Source organism: Schistocerca nitens, chromosome 3, assembly GCF_023898315.1.
Source record: "Schistocerca nitens isolate TAMUIC-IGC-003100 chromosome 3, iqSchNite1.1, whole genome shotgun sequence".
Classification (NCBI taxonomy): Eukaryota; Metazoa; Arthropoda; class Insecta; order Orthoptera; family Acrididae; genus Schistocerca; species Schistocerca nitens.
In genome coordinates, this window is record NC_064616.1 from 372,108,715 (window position 1) to 372,127,428 (window position 18,714).

Below are 18,714 nucleotides of genomic sequence, written 5' to 3' on the forward strand. Positions count from 1 at the left end.
GAATCTGTTGTTGAGAAGCGTACGAACACTTCGACTGAAATGTGCAGGAGCTCCATCGTGCATGAACCACATGTTGTGTCGTACTTGTAAAGGCACATGTTCTAGCAGCACAGGTAGAGTATCCCGTATGAAATCATGATAACGTGCTCCATTGAGCGTAGGTGGAAGAACATGGGGCCCAATCAAGACATCACCAACAACGCCTGCCCAAACGTTCACAGAAAATCTGTGTTGATGACGTGATTGCACAATTGCGTGCGGATTCTCGTCAGCCTACACATGTTGCTTGTGCAACTTTACAATTTGATCACGTTGAAATGAAGCCTCATCCGTAAAGAGAACATTTGCACTGAAATGAGGATTGACACATTGTTGGATCAACCATTCGCAGAGGTGTACCCGTGGAGGCCAATCAGCTGCTGATAGTGCCTGCACACGCTGTACATAGTACGGAAACACTGATTCTCCCGTAGCACTCTCCATACAGTGACGTGGTCAACGTTACCTTGTACAGCGGCAACTTCTCTGACGCTGACATTAGGGTTATCGTCAACTGCACGAAGAATTGCCTCGTCCATGGCAGGTGTCCTCGTCGTTCTAGGTCTTCCCCAGTCGCGAGTCATAGGCTGGAATGTAGCGTACTCCCTAAGACGCCGATCAATTGCTTCGAACGTCTTCCTGTCGGGACACCCTCGTTCTGGAAATCTGTCTCGATACAAACGTACCGCGCCACGAGTATTGCCCCGTGCTAATCCATACATCAAATGGGCATCTGCCAACTCCGCATTTGTAAACATTGCACTGACTGCAAAACCACGTTCATGATGAACGCTAAACTGTTGATGGTACGTACTGATGTCCTTGATGCTAGTGCTGTAGAGCAATGAGTCGCATGTCAACACAAGCACCGAAGTCAACATTACCTTCCTTCAATTGGGCCAACTGGCGGTGAATCGAGGAAGTACAGTACATACTGACGAAACTAAAATGAGCTCTAACATGGAAATTAAGCATTTCCGGACACATGTCCACATAACATCTTTTCTTTGTTTGTGTGTGGGGAATGTTTCCTGAAAGTTTGGCCGTAGCTTTTTGTAACACCCTGTATAAGACAGTAAGTGTTTAGCGCATTTTTAGATCGGTTACTGCTGCTACAATGGCAGGTTTTCAAGATTTAAGTGAGTTTGAACGTGGTGTTATAGGTGGCGCACGAGCGATGGGACACAGCATCACTGAGATAGTGATGAAGTGGGGATTTTCCCTTACGACCATTTCACGAGTGTGCCGTGAATATCAGGAATCCGAGAAAACATCAAATCTCCGACATCGCTGCGGGCGGAAAATGATCCTGCTAGAACGGGACCAACGACGACTGAAGAGAATCGTCCAGCGTGACAGAAGTGCAACCCTTCCGCAAGTTGCTGCAGATTTCAGTGCTGGCCCATCAACATGTGTCAGTTTGCGAACCATTCAACGAAACATGATCGGTATGGACTTTCTGAGCCGAAGGCCCACTCGTGTAACCTTGATGACTGCACGACACAATGCTTTACACCTCGCCTAGGCCCGTCAACACCGAGATTGGACTGTTGATGACTGAAAACACGTTGCCTTTTCGGACGAGTCTCGTTTGAAATTGTATCGAGGGAATGGGCGTGTACGGGTATAAAGACAACCGCATGCATCCATGGACTTTGCGTGTCAGGAGGGGACTGTTCAAGCTGGTGGATGGAGGCTCTGTAATGGTATGGGGCATGTGCAGTTGTAGTGATATGGGACTCCTGATACGTCTAGATACGATTGTGACAGGTGACACGTACGTAAGCATCCTGTCTGATCACCAGCATCCATTTATGTCATTTGTGCATTCCAACGGACTTGAACAATTCCAGCAGTAGAATGCGACACCAAACATGTCCAGAATTGCTACAGGGTGGTTCCAGGAACACTCTTCTGAGTCTAAACTCTCCCGCTGGCGACCAAACTCCCCAGACATGAACATTATTGAGTCTATCTGGGATGCCGTGCAACGTGCTGTTCAGAAGGGATGTCACCCTCTCGTACTCTTACGGATTTGTGAACAGCCCTGCAGGATTCATGGTGTCAGTTTCCTCCAGCAGTACTTCAGACATTAATGCCACGTCGTGTTGCGGCACTTTTGCGTGCTCGCGGGGGCCCTACACGGTGTTAGGCAGGTGTACCAGTTGTCTCATCAGTGTATATTGTGAAAAGTGATGGTACTTTAACACTTCTTTGGCAGATACCGAAGTTACTTTGACGCCTGAAGGTTTAATTCCCTTGTGAATAACTTGCTGTGTTGTGTTTGCTAGAAAATCTTCAATCCAATCACACAGTTGGTCTGATCTTCTGTACGCTCGTATTTTGTTCATTAGCCGGGAGTCCTCTTATCTTCCCTGGGTCTCGTTAGTCAGAAAGCCATTGACCCGGCCACATTTCTGTGATCGAATGTTGGTTGTTGGCCTACAGTTTGGTATAATGTCGAACGCCTTTCTAAAATCGAGGGTGACGAAATATATCTGTTCATCTATACAAAGCATTTGTAAAAAAGGGTGTGTCAATAATGCAATCTGAGTTTCTCACGAATGTTCTATCCTGAATCCATGTTGATTATTTGAGAGAAATACTTTTTCACCCATGAACATCATAATGTTCAACCTGAAAATACGTTCTAGTATTTCGCGACAGGCGGTTGTTAGCTCTAGACGTGTGTGCGGTTTTCAAACATTGATACAGTAGTATCCTCATTTAATAATTCGGCCTTCTGTCTGTTGTGTTCAATTTTGCCAAGGAACTGACCTACGGTAGATTGAATGGAATGTTCGTTGGCCTAGCGTATGACGAGAGGGTGCCTATAAAGTAAATATCCATTTTCATTTTCCAGATGTGCTACAACAAAATAAACACTATATTTAGAGAGAGTAGCTAATACAGTTCAACATGTCCACCTTCATTGGCGACACACTGTTCCCATCGCCTTGTGATTGCGTGGAACACGCTCTGTAACATTTAGGGGTTAATAGCAAGCATGCGCATCGTATTCGCCGTTTCAGTTCATTCAAATGTGGCACCCTGGTAGCATAAACTCGGCTCTTGATGAAAGGCCACGCAAAAAAAGTCCAGGGGAGTGAGGTCGGCGCAGCGAGCAGCCCACATGCGACCTGCAGCTCTTCCTATTGACCTGTTAGGAAAAGTGTCGTTCAGGTAGTCCCGGACAATGTTTGCATAGTGGAGTGGTGCCGCATCTTGTTGATACATGACAGAGGCAAGGATACCATCATGTTGCAACTGTGGCTCCGAGAACAACTGCAGCATGTCCAGGTAGGTTGCTCGGGTAATTGTCTTTTCAGCAAACATAAACGGCCCATAGATCCTATCTGTCATGAGACCAAGCCACAGATTGACTTTGGGAGAGTAGCTTTGCCACTCAGTGAATTTATGGGGTTGCTCCTCTGGCCAGATCCGGCAATTGTGTTTGTTGATGACACCGCAGACATGAAATTTCGCCTCGTCGCTGAACTTAACAGATTCATCAGGTCCTCCTCGGCTATAGCCTCCAACAGATCATGACACATGGCTGCTCGTGCCACATGGTCTTCATCCTCTAGCTGGTGAAGGACCTGGATATGATATGCCTTATTTTTAAGGATGTAGCGAAGCACTTTCCACACTGTGGATTTCGGCACGGATACTTCACGACTCAGCCGGCGGGTAGATGCCGTTGGACTTCATTCGATAGCTTCCCTCACACGCTGTACTGATTGTGGGCTGACCTGTGGTCGCACAGCGCGTCTCTCATCAGCTACAGATCCTGTACGCTGGAATTTGTTGACGAGCTTCCGAATGGAAAGTCTTGTAGGGGCACCCTTCCGATACTTTCTCTCAAACAGCCTCTAGACCTCTGCATAGGTTTCGCCACGTAAACGATGTTCCAGAATTGTGATTCTTTCGGCAATTGCTCCCATTGTGATGTCTCTACACGGCACCTGCAACAGAAATAATCCACTTGTACGTTTTCCGCAAAATGGACACTTACTTTATGGGCATCAATGCATGTCTTTCTCGTCAATGCTGATAATGTAGAGCATCCTTTTACTTTTTGATTTCCTCTAATGCTGATGTAGTCTCTGCTATTTTATCGTACAGTAAGTTTCGTGTAATGCTGTGTTTGCTCCTGTTGCGATGAACTTTGTTTCTGATGTCAAAAATAGCCTGCTTCTATTTATACAGTTCAGGTAAAGCACGCGTTCTCTACAAGTAACTGTATTCTACGTTATTTATTTTTGAAGTCACTTTGACAGCGTACCGCGGGAGCAGTGAAGTGCGCAGCTGCAGATGTCTTTGCCGACAGAAAGCATACGACTTAATGAAGACTTCGGCTCCTATCGTAAGCGCTTTCACGCAGGGATATACACTGATAAGCCGCCCGCATCTCGTGGTCGTGCGGTAGCGTTCTCGCTTCCCACGCCCGGGTTCCCGGGTTCGATTCCCGGCGGGGTCAGGGATTTTCTCTGCCTCGTGATGGCTGAGTGTTGTGTGCTGTCCTTAGGTTAGTTAGGTTTAAGTAGTTCTAAGTTCTAGGGGACTGATGACCAGAGATGTTAAGTCCCATAGTGCTCAGAGCCATTTTGAACTGATAAGCCAAAACATTATGACCACTGCCCACTGCGACGTTGGATGCCGCATGTTGACGTTGCGGGTACGTGACGCGGGAACAAAACCATGTAAACGGAGCAGACATGGACGGCGGGTAACCCTAGCCAAGATATGGGTTGCAAATGGGGAAATCTACTGAGATAAGCGACTCTGACCAATGAGAGATTATTTTTAAGCAGAGCCTATGAACGAGTATCTCGAAAACGACGAAGCTGGTCGAATGTTTACGTGCTACTGTCGTGAGCATCTACGGAATGAGGCAGGACAGTGAAAATACCACTAGGCGTTAAACGGTTCGACGTCTACGACTCTTCACAGAAACCCCTGATACCGCAGGAAATGTGTTGTGTATCCCGCGTTCTCGGGACTCTCACTTATTTAAATTACCGCCAAAGGTAAGCATCATGACTGTCGAACTTGGGGCCGTGCTCAGTACCTTCACAACCTGTACAGCTTGGTCATTTGTTGCCAAACTGTGTAAATGCGCTGCTAGCTACGCAGAATCTCATAGCTTACGAGCTCGTTTGAGAGATACTGTCGCTGCACGCGTCCACATCTGAAACCAACACAATCGGGGCAATGTGTATACAAAATACCGTAAAAACATAATACGTAATAAATCAATGTAATGTGTATCTCCGTACAAATAAAGTAGCTGTGTTATGCGCGTTTCAGGCCCATAAATAAAATATGTCGTTTCTTTGCTTCTCTGTAGGTAAATCATCATATGTGCCACTCAGTGTTTGACTCACTGAATTATCTACCAAACAGGGAGATGTGCCTGTTACAAAAATATGGGAATTTTCATGTGTATTATTATACACAGGATGTTCCCAGAAACATAAGATTGAAAGTTAACCTGAATTATGATCCGTTTGCGCCATTTGCGGCAACTCAGGTGCGTGCAAAAGAACAGAAAATTCAATACTTGAGAAAATGTATTTCGAGTTTACAGTAAGCTGTTGGCTTTTAACGTTGCAAGTTAATTAATTCCTATCAAAATAAAGCGTCGCTTGAGCCTCGGCGGAATGTATAGATATTCTTGTGCGGAAATTTCGTCTGCTTCTTTTGCAGGACAAATTAATAACCCGACGCACCGCAATTACGGGGTAGCTATCTTTACACAGGAACTTTCTATCCACAAACGACGGATTCATTTGATTTTTCCCCTTAAGACGCTGTAAAAGAGTTTCTGGAAACGTTGCTTTCCTTAAAGAGAGGAGTCGATCACTCACTTCGAATCATCTTCTCCTAATTCTTATGACATGCTATGCAGTATCGAAGAGGCCTCGTAAAGAGAAACTTGTTAGACTTATCAGCCGTGTAAGCCTCATTCGACATGCCAACAACTCGTGTCTGAATGACAAGCTGTATGCCATTCACATCAAGTAGGTGTTACTGACATCGCTAATGAGGCTATGTGGCGGTTTGTGCTTTTTCCTTACCAGATTCTGGGCAGGTCTAACTTGGAATGAAGGAAGGTTTGTGTGTAACGTCCCGTCGCCGGATAGGTCATTACAGACGGAATGCAAACTCGGATAGAACACATGTTGAAGGAAATCACTCGTCTCCTTTTCGAAAGGACCATTCTTGTATTTTCTGCAGTCGATTTAGGGAACCCACGGAAAAGGGAAATCAGGGTGGCCTGACGGGTGTTTGAAGACCGGTTCTCCACCACTGCACCATCTCGCCCGTTATCGACTTACAAGTATGGCGATAAAACGTGGCCTTTTACGGTTTTACAACCTCAGAGCAATTTTTACGCTCTTACTTGATATTCACTTATCCTTCCGGTGATTATCCAATACCAGAATGAGTTCTGGAAATAAATACAAATATTGTAAGTGGGTGCGCGGTGGATATACTTGTGCCAATCCTACAGTATGTAATTGCTGTGAAGCCCAAAACCATTTACAAAAAATAGTTACTCATACGAAGTGTTATTAAATGTCAAAATGCTTCATAAACCATAACAGACGGCTAAATAACATTGAACAAGAAGAAACAGCTCATGTGTTTCCTTAGTGCCCATTTAATCGTTCGCTGAAACACACAACAAAGGTGAATGGGAAACGTCCCATGTGATTAGACGAACCACAAAATATATGCCAGTACTGCATATGCCGAGTTCTATAAGGACTTCAGCAATTCTTGGCTTATTTGCGGCCAGGGAGTTATAAGCCGTGGCAGTGAAGGAGTCGAAAAGAAAACGGACATTATGGTTGAAATAATTGATAAGCAGATGGAAGGACAAGGGAAGCTTAATATTTTTTCGAAAAGAAATTCTTTTGGAGTTCCTCTCGTCATACGTTATAAAAATGACAGATTTCATTAAATATAGATAAGTAGTTATTTTACACTGTACGTAGTAGATTGTGTTTTCCAGAAATCCCATCTTTTCTGTGTACTACTTACCACCTTTATGATGAGCGCGTGTCCAGAAAATAAAGCCTGCCAAGAAACTTTACTTTTGGTACGTAAACATCCTCACTGTAAGCGCCACTCTTTTTAAGGCCTCAATGGCATCTCTTCCTCGGCAGTGCTGATAATGTAGAGCATCCTTTTACTTTGTAATTTCCTCCATTGCTGATGTAGTCTCTGCTATAATAACGTACAGTAAGTATCTCGTAATGCTGTGTTTGCTCCTGTTGCGATTAACTTTATTTCTGATGTCAAAAATAGCCTGCTTCCATTTATACAGTTCAGGTAAAACACGCGTTCTCTACAAGTAACTGTATTCTACGTTATTTATTTTCGAAATCACTTTGACAGCATACCGCGGGAGCAGTGAAGTGCGCAGCTGCAGATGTCTTTGCCGACAGAAAACATACGAGTTAATGAAGACTTCGGCTTCTATCGTAAGCGCTTTCACGCAGGGATATACAGTGATAAGCCAAAACATTATGACCACTTCCCACTGCGACGTTGGATGCCGCCTGTTGACGTGGCGTGCACGTGACGCGGTAACAAAAGCATGTAAGCGGAGCAGACATGGACGGGGGATCACCCTAACGAAGGTATGGGCTGCAAATGGGGAAATCTACTGAGATAAGCGGCTTTGACCAGTGGGAGATTATTTTTACGGAGAGTCTATGAAGAGTATCTCGAATACGGCGAAGCTGGTCGAATGTTTACGTGCTACTGTCGTGAGCATCTACGGAATGAGGCAGGACAGTAAAACTACCACTAGGCGCTAAATGATTGGACGTCCACGACTCTTCACAAAACGTGGCGTTCGGAGGCTTGCCTGCTCTGTAAAGTCTGCTGAAAGAGCACAATGCTGGTGTACGCACATTTGTTTCGTAGTACACCGTTTATCGTATATTGTTGAACATGGAGATCCGCAGCAGTCCACCTATACGTTGTAACGTTATAACATGCATTGTGAAATGCTGGGATCGTTACTGCTAATCAATAAAAGTGAAAGCTGGTTACAAGCCGTTGAGCTGTCTGGGGAGAAGTTAACCGAGCATTTACTGGGCCACTGTTTCACGACTGGGTAACTAGTCTAGGTTTACCACCTTACCAATCAGACTAACATTGATTATAATCTTTTACAGTCATACAACAACCGGTAATATATCTATATAAAAGGAGAATTTAAATAAAAAGAAAGAAATCAGTTTATATTTGCAAATTTATTTTAAAGATTGTTCATTGAAATTTCAGCATATTATACGTGAGTTATAACTGAGCTGGTGCCTTATTTACGATTGTGAGACTGTGAGATTGGAATATTACGGAACACATAAAATATGGAGTCAAGATTGGGAGACTGGATACAACACTGCATTCATAAAACAACACACAAAGAACATTGAAACGCATGCAAGAGAAAGTTAATCACTACAAACAGATTCAAATTTTTACCCAAAGAATTTCCGTTCGAAGCACAATCCTGTCCGTCATGTAATTACCACACACTGGTATACTAAATTCACATTAAATCTTTGTGAAATCTTCCCAAGAAGAATAGCTGATGGCTACTTTGGTGATTACACCACATGCTCCACGTGGTCAACTTGGTTTACAGAAAGCGTATAACTCCACAATAATTTAGATAATAAAAATACATTCGATCGAAAAGCAAATTACAAAAGAAAAGCCTCGAACTGGTTACTAACGTCTTACTACTAACCTGATGGGTCAAACAGTTATATAAGCACGTGGTACTGGTCTCACAAAGTACACGCCACGTGGGTTGAACATAAAGAAAAGTTGGTATATTCAAAATCTTTTCAAGACGATACGTTATAATCACACAAGCATTTGCATTTAAGATTGATCTTACTTAGAGTTACTGACCAACACGTGGTTCCACTTTACTCACAAAGTAGTAACAAAGCAACTACCGCAAATTAATCTGAACTGGACACGAGAATTACACTCCGCTGCAATTAAAGATAACCCTAGCTATTTTAAAGCTAACCCGAAATAAAATGATTAAATTCTCAGTTAACCTGAACTTAACAAATCCATTGTCCTATGGACTTAACAGACACGCGCTTGGCCGGAGATCTTACCACTTCAGACGCTCGCTACCGCCAGACTGCTACTGCTGGACTGCCACTCTCCAACCGCTTACTCTCCAGCTGCCAGACTCCCACTGAACTACCCAGCGTGCTCCTGAGAGTCGCTCACAAAGACAAACGGAAGGCGCCAGAGGGGCAGCTTCCTATACCAACATGACAGGGGACGGACCGGACCATACTAAGAATGGAAACCTCTCTGCTTTTAGGAAGCGTAGCTACCTGTTTCAACGTTGGTCCTACTGTTCTCTAGCAGACAGCCTTGTCTGCTACCCTCAAGCATGCAGCTACAAACACATTTGATCATTCATCCTCTCACACAGAAGGGAAGGGGGATGACAGTATCTTATCATACACAGTATATAAAAGAAAGCGGATGTAGGTTCCGTATGAGACTGTGTGACATGAATTACATATAAGAATTACATATAAACTGTGCTTTAAAGTGTAGTAGTGTGAGAGATCGTTCTTGTTTACGTGTAAAAGTAACACGTTCCACTACTCAGTCTCCTCCCAGATAGTCAGAAACGCCACAGTAAATTTAGAAGAGGAATTTATTCCTTAAAAGACAACAAATTTGAGAAATTAAACATGAAAGGAATCCAACAGAGACCTTTCATAACCCCAACGCTCCGGGAAAAGACTGTGCAGGGAATTTTCTGGCCATGCTAGGACATTCCCAAGCAGGCTTCTCACACCCTACTTAAACCAAAAGTGTAAAGAAAAAGGCAAAAGGTCACCAGCTACTTGCTAAAACACAATAATTTCAAACATCTTTACAATCTACCAATTTTAAAGAGAAAAAAATAAAAACACACAATCTGTGACACCTATTTAAAAGATCATGTAGACCTAAATCGGTCAGCAAGTAAAAACAATGGTTCCTGTGTCATTAATATGAAAACAATTTCTGGTTGTTACCCTTATGGAGTTCACCAGTATTTGCTCATTGCAAGAGCCAACTGATCACAGGCAAATTTATGACTGTTTATTAACAGGCAAAATTTATGAAAATAGCAAAGGTGCCACAGCAATTAAAAAAAAGAACATCAAATAACATCAGTATCATAAAGTAGAACATTACAATGCACAATTCGCAAAAGCAAAAAATCGACAAAAAAAACATGTTTTACTAAGTGGTTATCGCAGAAAATTTCTATATCTTATAAAACTAATAATCTGTAGGATTAACCTAACTATGTGGCACTAATTTAATCACTCTACAATATTTCAGTTAGTTAGCAAACAATGAGCACTGTGTCATTATACTGAAAGTACAATAATTGTGTGATTGTTACCCTTAAGGGGTTCCTCACAATAAATATGCCCCATGCAAAGGCTAATCGATCACAGCCCAATGAGAATGACTAGCTATCTGACTCATAAAGGAAGCAGTGCCACAGCAATGAATTTTCGAAACAAAATATCACAGATCCAATACCTAACACAAGAACAAACATTGATCAATAAAACAGTACAATAGTCAACATCTAAAACAAAACACCAATAAATAAAACACCTGCAAAATACAATAGTCAAAGTTAAAAAAAATATAGAACACCTGCAAAATACAAGAGTCAGAGTTTAATAAACACCAATAAATCGAGTCCCTGCAAAACACACGAGTCAAAGTTTCTGTGACAGAAACACACGTATATGCATTGAACTAAGAACCGTATAATCACTGTTCACTTATACACTCACTAGTTCCACTGTTCCGTGGCACAATATAAGGGGAGGGGGAGGGGGTTCGTCGCCGCAGCTGTCAGTAGGGATTTTTGTCCATCTGTTGCGTGCGATCCCGCCGTCTCTGCCCTCTCATGAAGTTTCTCTTGTGTCACGTACATCTCGATTTTGTTCCATGTTTGTATTGTCAAATTCGTGTGGTATCCTCTATTGACATGCCAGGTTGATATTCTTGGGCAAGGATGACACTTAATGGCTCTTCTTTGTGTCACCCTTAGCGACCAGAGAACATCGAACCATGATTCACTGTCGCTTGACAGTAGGCATCCTTCAGGAAATGTCGATAGGCGTCGTTGATGTCTGCAAGTTTCTTTGGGCAGTACCTGTCAAAAGGTTCCACGCCCCTTGTGTTGTTACACCGCGGCCGTCTCGTCACGGTCGCGTGCGTTGCCAGGAGATGGATTTCCGCGCGGTGGACCGCTCGCCCATCTCAGGTCATTCCCTTCAGGAAGGGTCGCGCGGGGCGGCCGCCCATTAGCTACAGGTGCAAGGGAAAGTGTTTCCCGCGTCCTTTTGTTGTCGGCCGCGCTCCCGAAGTGGCCTGGCTGACAGCGTGTCCCGCTGGGAAACCCGCCAGTTTACAACTACCTGGCTGCTCCCGCTGTCTCTTAAGAGTTTTGCCGGTTCGCTTTCACGTTCTCATCTGCATTCACAGAAATTTTTCATCATCCTTATGTGATTACACAATGTCATACATAATATCACTTAGTATTGTCTTTCACAATTTTTAAGAACAAAGTTAGATGAATCGACAATATAAAATTAAAAGTTAAATGACTTGACAATATAAAAAATAAAAGTGAAATGACTTTACAATGTAAAAATAAAAATTAAATGAACTGACAATACAATATTTAAATCCACATCACTAATGTGGTTCACTTGTGTTTTAATAAATCAAATGCCACTTATTAATTCACTAAAATGAATAGGGTTATGGCTTGCGCAAGTATAGGTTAGGAGAGCATGGGGTTCACATGTTATTTACACACACACATGCACACCTGTTGTCTATTCTACAAACTAACTACCCATAAACATGCATTACTCAAAATTCTACTTCTATCCACTACTAATTAATCCCACAAGCCACTTCAATGCTACTTCAACAAAGTGTTTACACCACTACAGAAATGTTCTAATTCACCCTCTTCTTGACGCTCGCGGCATATGTCTTGTCACATGATAAATGGAGAACTTTCCTTAAACATACACAGTAAAAAGAACAATGGTTATTTACACGCAAAAACATTTATACCAGTTCACACACCTGAAAAGAGACTCGCAATTATACATTTATCATACTCATAGATTCACACATAAAACAGTAAGAAAATTTCATCTAAAATTATGTTATGACAAGAATTAATCACACAGATGGCTCTGAGAAGGTAAAATATCTGAATTATACAGGTTATATTACATTTTCTTACCCATTTTGCTTCGATTTCGTTCCTTCTTTACGTTACCTTTCGCCTTCAAATCAGTTATTTCGCCTGTGGTGGTTATTCTGGATTCATTTCTCATGAATGGCAAAATTGTGGTGACCTCTATTCTGTAAAACAGTTTCATCTTTACATATTTGAACTTACAACAGACACAAAAGATTCGAATCCTCTTGTAGTTTAAATGACAAATGTTTTGCTTCATCCTTATTACCTTAAACCAAGCTTTCCTTCGTTCCCATAATCTATTTAATCATCCTCTACCTTCAAGAGGGAAACTTCCTCAGTACAAACCATATAAGCTGCAGTGCATCCCGCACCAGCGAAAACAGTAAGCTGTAATGCTCACAGCATCAGCAAAACACATAAACGTCGCTTTTCTAGGACAAGTATTAACGCAGAATAATTTTTCAGGCTTCGGCTTAACATCAATCAAGACAACAAAAAAAAGGATCCATATTTCCGTTCCATTCTCCATTTGCTGAAAAACTGCTCGTATTTGAGTACCACAATAATATTTCAGAGCCACGTAAATTACACAAACCACAATTCTTCTTTCACCTTAAAGGGAATCAATATACTTACGAAATCCACAGACAGCACTTTTCGTACTCAGCTATAAAGAACAAAAAGACATATATCATCAATATTCACATATCATCGCATATTGGGAAGCCAATGGTTAAACAATCGTATTATTGCATCCTGTTTTCAAGATTCCAAACTTACTCATTCCTTTCTCAGAGTTCTCCTATCTTAAAATATTCATACAGCACGCATACTATAGTAAGAGATCCTCATTTATACCGACAGATATAGAATAGTAATAGATAGATAGTAGCACTGAAAGCAGAAAATCGGAAACAAGGCTACTAACAGCTGGGGACCTGGGTTTGCCAGACCCATAATACCCACAGATCGGATATTCCCCTGAGTTCTTGCACTAATTCAGCAACGATCGTGCTTCTCTCAGGAGCGACTCCTTTTCAATTTACTCACACAAAAAAAATAAACAGCATTTTACTCATTCACAAAGAAACCTTTTATGTTCACATTAGAACCAACCTAAATCCTAATTGCACACAAAAAAAATTAAAACATCACTTCAACAATCACATAGAAACATCTTTATCATTAATTTTTTTACTAACATATTATTCAAAATGCATCCGTCACAAATTTAAACTAATCAATTCATTCTCTTCACCATCCTCTCTACTCATTTGCCATGTCGCTCATTTGTTCCGATTTGGCGCCTTCTGGGCTGATCATTTGTCATTGCCGGTTTCGTTCATTTCCATTTGTTGGATTATGTCTGGGGTTGGCCGGCCGAATTTCGACATCATGTGGGGCTCCGCCTACAATTCTACTCCCACCGTGTTCATCGTAGTAACGATGCTGGTTGCCGTACCTGTTGCGTTCACGATCTTGCCCCCATCCTCTATCATTTCTGTTGCTCCATCTGTGTTCGCGACTGTTACCCCAGTTTCTATACGGCCTGTCTCGATTATTGTTTCGTTCGCGTCGCGACGACCAGTCACGCCGTTGATTAGTAATACGGCCACGACTGCGATCGCGCTGCTGAGCCCCGTAATAACTTTGTGCCTGATTAGGCGGGCATTCTGGTGTATTGTATTCCAACTCTTGGAGAAGCGTTTTAAATGTTTCCACGTCCTCTTTGCATCGTCCCGCAAGAATGACGTGCCGCAAGTGCATCGGCAATTTGGTGATGCATATCCTAATTAGTTCCGCAGGTCCGTATGGGTCGTATAAAAATTGATTTGCCTGCAGCATGTGGTCGAATAGGCGTGCAGGGCTGCCGAAACCAGACTGGTTCAAATTTGGCAGCATAATTATGCCATGTTTGACCCTATCTTGTGCCGCTTCCGACCAATAGGCGGAGAGAAAGGCTTGTCGAAACTCCCGAGTGGAGTTGCAGTGACGCGCTGCCGACCTCATACGACTCGCCGGTTCGCCTTCCAAATAGCCACACATATACTCTATTTTATGTGAACTTGCCCAGTCGGGAGGAAGACAGAACTCAAATTGCTCGAGCCATGCTCGTGGATGTATGCCTTTTTGAGAATTTCGGAATATCTCAAATTTTCTTACCGTAAGGAAATGTTTGAAATCAAATCCCCGCATTTCCTCCTGGCGAGGCCCTTGAATGTTTCTATTTGTCTCATGTCTGCCCCTTAAATTACATTCTTCCCTGTCGTCAAAATCTCCCTCGTGGCCGGAGTCCCTCTCTGCACTGTTCGTACGGCTATTTTTATTGCTATTGGCGAGTTCGGAATCACATGCCATGCGGTTTTCCAGATGCGCCACGCGTTCTTGTAAATCGCCTGTTACAGCTTTGTGCTGTTTGTTCACTTCAAACTGTCCCTTCTGGAATTTAAGAAGCGAACGCACTTCTTCGGTCTCTGCGGCCGCTACCTGTGTGATATTGTTCTCGCTTTCCGTCAGCTTCATCGTGCCTACAATGTCCGCTAATGCCGCGATCTTCTCATCTATTTGTCTCTTGTCCTCCGCCCCAGTCTGCTTCAATTGTTCGACCTGCAGTTCCAACGCGTGGATCGCTAAACTGTTGTCCGCTATTGTGTTGCTAACGGCCGTGGGACAATGCGTTTCAGCCTCTTGGACCCTCGAGAGTCCCTGCTGGCGATCTCTTTGGCATTGTTCTCTCAGCTCTTGGAAATTCCTAAGTAGCCGTTCTTCGCTTTCTTTAGATTCGGCCTCGCCACTGCGCTTGCTCTGTTCTAACGCTTGCAGACGGTCATCGATCTGTTCAAATGTTCGGCCTAATTCTTTCATAATATCACTTTTTATTTCACTTGCCAGATTGTTTATTCTTTGTGAGATATCATCGGACACTCTCTGCATCGACTTGTCGACTTTATTTGTCTGCTGGATTAGTTTTTCGTCTATTTGTTCGCCTAGCTCTCGGATCGATTTCTCAGATTTTTCTGATTTCTGCGTCATTTGTTCGCCTAGCTCGCGGATCGATTTTTCGGATGATTCTCTATTTTGTTGTAATAAGGCTTTCATGAGTTCTGCCAAATCAATTTGGTTAGTTGGAGGCAAATTAATTTGTGGCTCTGATGTGAGGCCGTTCGTGCTGTTTTGCATTTCGTCTGAAGTATTTCCCATTGCATTTTCGGAACCGCCCGACGCGTTAACATTCGAAATCAAATTATCCCCTTGGTCCATGTTGCTTAAGTTGTCGGACCGCTTACTTTTAGCTTGGTTACGTGTCAGCATTAGTGCAATTTACACCCAGTACGCAACACACTAATCACAATAAATGTGTCCCCCAAAAATTACGACAGTCACACGAAAGATACTCAACCTAGTACGCACTTTTTCACACGCAAAACAAATTTTTATGTTTGATCGAAACAGTGGAATTTACAAACGAGAGGAAAAAAACACACATATATAGAACAAACAAATATAGAAAACAAAACAAGACAAACAACACAACGCCGCTCAACAACGCCGTGAATCTTTTGAACGTATGCTCAGAAACAATGCAAAAGTTGTTTGAGCGCTGTAGGGAAAAAAAATTAAGATTATACAACGCTTGCAATCTAACGTCTCAGAGATTCCAGAGTCTAGCGGAATCACAGAACAGGGTCGCCATGTGTAACGTTATAACATGCATTGTGAAATGCTGGGATCGTTACTGCTAATCAATAAAAGTGAAAGCTGGTTACAAGCCGTTGAGCTGTCTGGGGAGAAGTTAACCGAGCGTTTACTGGGCCACTGTTTCACGACTGGGTAACTAGTCTAGGTTTACCACCTTACCAATCAGACTAACATTGATTATAATCTTTTACAGTCATACAACAACCGGTAATATATCTATATAAAAGGAGAATTTAAATAAAAAGAAAGAAATCAGTTTATATTTGCAAATTTATTTTAAAGATTGTTCATTGAAATTTCAGCATATTATACGTGAGTTATAACTGAGCTGGTGCCTTATTTACGATTGTGAGACTGTGAGATTGGAATATTACGGAACACATAAAATATGGAGTCAAGATTGGGAGACTGGATACAACACTGCATTCATAAAACAACACACAAAGAACATTGAAACGCATGCAAGAGAAAGTTAATCACTACAAACAGATTCAAATTTTTACCCAAAGAATTTCCGTTCGAAGCACAATCCTGTCCGTCATGTAATTACCACACACTGGTATACTAAATTCACATTAAATCTTTGTGAAATCTTCCCAAGAAGAATAGCTGATGGCTACTTTGGTGATTACACCACATGCTCCACGTGGTCAACTTGGTTTACAGAAAGCGTATAACTCCACAATAATTTAGATAATAAAAATACATTCGATCGAAAAGCAAATTACAAAAGAAAAGCCTCGAACTGGTTACTAACGTCTTACTACTAACCTGATGGGTCAAACAGTTATATAAGCACGTGGTACTGGTCTCACAAAGTACACGCCACGTGGGTTGAACATAAAGAAAAGTTGGTATATTCAAAATCTTTTCAAGACGATACGTTATAATCACACAAGCATTTGCATTTAAGATTGATCTTACTTAGAGTTACTGACCAACACGTGGTTCCACTTTACTCACAAAGTAGTAACAAAGCAACTACCGCAAATTAATCTGAACTGGACACGAGAATTACACTCCGCTGCAATTAAAGATAACCTTAGCTATTTTAAAGCTAACCCGAAATAAAATGATTAAATTCTCAGTTAACCTGAACTTAACAAATCCATTGTCCTATGGACTTAACAGACACGCGCTTGGCCGGAGATCTTACCACTTCAGACGCTCGCTACCGCCAGACTGCTACTGCTGGACTGCCACTCTCCAACCGCTTACTCTCCAGCTGCCAGACTCCCACTGAACTACCCAGCGTGCTCCTGAGAGTCGCTCACAAAGACAAACGGAAGGCGCCAGAGGGGCAGCTTCCTATACCAACATGACAGGGGACGGACCGGACCATACTAAGAATGGAAACCTCTCTGCTTTTAGGAAGCGTAGCTACCTGTTTCAACGTTGGTCCTACTGTTCTCTAGCAGACAGCCTTGTCTGCTACCCTCAAGCATGCAGCTACAAACACATTTGATCATTCATCCTCTCACACAGAAGGGAAGGGGGATGACAGTATCTTATCATACACAGTATATAAAAGAAAGCGGATGTAGGTTCCGTATGAGACTGTGTGACATGAATTACATATAAGAATTACATATAAACTGTGCTTTAAAGTGTAGTAGTGTGAGAGATCGTTCTTGTTTACGTGTAAAAGTAACACGTTCCACTACTCAGTCTCCTCCCAGATAGTCAGAAACGCCACAGTAAATTTAGAAGAGGAATTTATTCCTTAAAAGACAACAAATTTGAGAAATTAAACATGAAAGGAATCCAACAGAGACCTTTCAACGTGTTATATGTTGACCCAACGACATTGTCAGTTACTATTGCAATGGACACGATACTATCGGGATTCGACCGTCTATCTATGGAAACGTGTCGACTGTTCGGGTGAATCACATGTTTGCTATACTAAGCCGTCATCGATGTGAATGGCGGCTTGATGCGTACAGCGGGCCACCTACTGAGGCTCGTGGAAGCAGTACTGTGCTATGGGAGACCTTCTCCTGCGCTTGCATGGGGCCTTCGGTAGCAATCAAAGACCCTCTGACATCTGCGAACCACCTGTATCACTCCATGCTTGATGTCTTCCCCGACGGCGTTGTCATCTTTCAGCAGTGTAATTCTCCGTATCTCCGAGCCACAACCATGCTACAGTAGTTTGAGGAGCATTGTAGTGAACTCATGTTGATGTCTCGGCAACCAAATTCGCATGATGTAAATCTTATGGAACCCATCTGGGTCGCTATCGGGCGCCATCCCAGTGGACGCAATCAGCGGCTCGTTATTTACGTGAATTACGTGACCTTTGCTTAGACATCTCATGGTACATACATACACAAACTTACCAACAAACTGTCGGATCTCTGATACTTAGAATCAGTGATATATTTCGTCCCAAACACGGACAAACACGCTATTAAGCAGGTGGTTATAATGTTTTGGTTCGTAAGTGTAGAGTTGCCTTCGGTCCCGTGCAACATACAGCAGCAAGGTGGGGTAGCGAGATTGTGCAGACTCCGTGGACTCTTACTGTGCACTAAAAGGACTATGTAAACAGGCCCTTAGATTTATTCATTCAACTGAAATGATTTAAGAGAACTGGGGCTGCTACGATAGTTCTGCAAGGTTAAAGCAGTATTGAATAATAACCACACCTTTTTTCAGTTTTGTAAAGA